A 3040-nucleotide genomic window follows, 5' to 3' on the forward strand; every position below is an offset into this window, starting at 1 on the left:
CCCGTGTAGGGCATCTCTGGGCCCGTGTGGCCGACGGGCACGCGACAGGGTCGTCTCGGTCTCGCGACGAAAGCGGTTTCGCGCTGGTTGGTGCGCTAGAGGTCGATCCGCAGGCCGAAGGAACCGTCCACCCGAACACCCCGGCGCGAGGCCGGGGCCGGCAGGGGCCCTCCGATGGCGGGTCATGCTTGCCAATCGGTCAGTGGTTGGTGTGGTGCAGTACATGTCAGGGTGTGGGTGCGAGATGGGCCGGGAGGACCGCTCCTCCTGCGTCGGACCCCGAGTCATAGAAGTGCCGTTTTGTCACAACCCCAGGGTGGGGTGGGTAACGGTAGGGAAGTGCCGGCCAACGCGCAGAGGTCGACCCGCAGGCCGAAGGAACCGTCCACCCGAACACCCCGGCGCGAGGCCGGGGCCGGCGGGGGGCCCTCCGATGGCGGGTCATGATTGCCAATCGGTCAGTGGTTATGTGTGTGCTGCGGTGCCGGCCAACGCTCAGAGGTCGACCCCGCAGGCCGAAGGAACCGTCCACCCGAACACCCCGGCGCGAGGCCGGGGCCGGCAGGGGCCCTCCGATGGCGGGTCATGATTGCCAATCGGTCAGTGGTTGTGTGTGTGCTGCGGTGCCGGCCACGCTCAGAGGTCGACCCGCAGCCGAAGGAACCGTCCACCCGAACACCCCGGCGCGAGGCCGGGGCCGGCAGGGGCCCTCCGATGGCGGGTCATGATTGCCAATCGGTCAGTGGTTATGTGTGTGCTGCGGTGCTGCGGTGCCGGCCAACGCTCAGAGGTCGACCCGCAGGCCGAAGGAACCGTCCACCCGAACACCCCGGCGCGAGGCCGGGGCCGGCAGGGGCCCTCCGATGGCGGGTCATGATTGCCAATCGGTCAGTGGTTGTGTGTGTTGCGGTGGGGCCGGGAGGACCGCTCCTCCTGCGTCGGACCCGGGTCATGGGAAGTGCCGTGTGGCGGTGGTGGGGCCGGGAGGACCGCTCCTCCTGCGTCGGACCCGAGTCATGGGAAGTGCCGTGTGGCGGGGCCGGGAGGACCGCTCCTCCTGCGTCGGACCCGAGTCATAGGAAGTGCCGTGTGGCGGGGCCGGGAGGACCGCTCCTCCTGCGTCGGACCCGAGTCATAGAAGTGCCGTGTGGTGGGGCCGGGAGGACCGCTCCTCCTGCGTCGGACCCGAGTCATAGGAAGTGCCGTGTTGCGCTGGTGGGGCCGTGCCCGCCAACAGCCTTCAGTGGTCGGATACCACGTTTGCAAGCTCCCCGCTGGAATGGGGACTTAGAAGAAATGAGGGGAAAATTCCCCCGGAGCTCCGTGCCTGAGGGCGGGCTGTGAGCCGCGCCGCGTCCGCCAACAGCCTTCCATGGTCGGACACCATTGTTCGCAAGTTGCCCGCTGGAATGGGCACATAGAAGAAATTTCGAGGATAACATCCACCAGAGCGCCAGGGCGGCCGTTATTGCAGTATGCGTCCGCCTGGCAGCTCTCTTCCGCGGGAACCATTGGGCAATTTCTTTCACGGAGGTGGACATAGAAGAATTTTTGTTTCTAAAAACGTGGTTCCTAAAAATGTGCCCCAGGTGTTTGGAAAACCCGGGTAAACCTGGGAAGTAGGCAAATGACCCTCTGACTAGGGGGAAAAACGTTTGCCTACTGCAGCGCCCCTAATGCAATTCGGCGGAACTGCAACGCCCCTGGTCGCCTAAACGCTACCCCTGGTCGCCTAAACCTCACCCCTGGTCGCCTAAACCTCACCCCTGGTCGCCTAAAAGTCACCCCTGGTCGCCTAAATTGTCAACCCCTGGTCACCTAAATTGTCAACCCCTGGTCGCCTAAAGGGGACTTAGAAGAAATGAGGGGGCAAATTCCCCCGGAGCTCCGTGCCTGAGGGCGGGCTGTGAGCCGCGCCGCGTCCGCCAACAGCCTTCAGTGTCGGATACAATGTTTGAAAGGTCCCCGCTGGAAAGGGGACTTAGAAGAAATGAGGCAAATTTCCCCGGAGCTCCGTGCCTGAGGGCGGGCTGTGAGCCGCGCCGCGTCCGCCAACAGCCTTCAGTGGTCGGATACAATGTTTGAAAGGTCCCCGCTGGAAAGGGGACTTAGAAGAAATGAGGCAAATTTCCCCGGAGCTCCGTGCCTGAGTGCGGGCTGTGAGCCGCGCCGCGCCCGCCAACAGCCTTCAGTGGTCGGATACAATGTTTGAAAGTTCCCCGCTGGAAAGGGGACTTAGAAGAAATGAGGCAAATTTCCCCGGAGCTCCGTGCCTGAGGGCGGGCTGTGAGCCGCGCCGCGTCCGCCAACAGCCTTCAGTGGTCGGATACAATGTTTGAAAGGTCCCCGCTGGAAAGGGGACTTAGAAGAAATGAGGCAAATTTCCCCGGAGCTCCGTGCCTGAGGGCGGGCTGTGAGCCGCGCCGCGCCCGCCAACAGCCTTCAGTGGTCGGATACAATGTTTCAAAGTTCCCCGCTGGAAAGGGGACTTAGAAGAAATGAGGCAAATTCACCCGGAGCTCCGTGCCCGAGGGCCGGCTATGAGCCGCGCCGTGCCCGCCAACAGCCTTCCACGGTCGGATACAATGTTTCAAAGTTCCCCGCTGGAAAGGGGACTTAGAAGGAATTTGTCAAATTCACCCGGAGCTCCGTGCCTGAGGGCCGGCTATGAGCCGCGCCGTGCCCGCCAACAGCCTTCCTTTGGTCGGATACAATGTTTCAAAGTTCCCCGCTGGAAAGGGGACTTAGAAGAAATGAGGCAAATTTCACCGGAGCTCCGTGCCTGAGGGCGGGCTGTGAGCCGCGCCGCGCCCGCCAACAGCCTTCCTTTGGTCGGATACAATGTTTGAAAGTTCCCCCGCTGGAAAGGGGACTTAGAAGAAATGAGGCAAATTTCCCCCGGAGCTCCGTGCCTGATGGCGGGCTGTGAGCCGCGCCGCGCCCGCCAACAGCCTTCAGTGGTCGGATACAATGTTTGAAAGTTCCCCGCTGGAAAGGGGACTTAGAAGAATTGAGTAAAATTCACCCGGAGCTCCGTGCC

This window comes from Idiotropiscis lumnitzeri, unplaced genomic scaffold, assembly GCF_059441095.1.
Source record: "Idiotropiscis lumnitzeri isolate Australia: NSW breed Sydney's pygmy pipehorse unplaced genomic scaffold, RoL_Ilum_1.0 HiC_scaffold_361, whole genome shotgun sequence".
NCBI lineage: Eukaryota > Metazoa > Chordata > Actinopteri > Syngnathiformes > Syngnathidae > Idiotropiscis > Idiotropiscis lumnitzeri.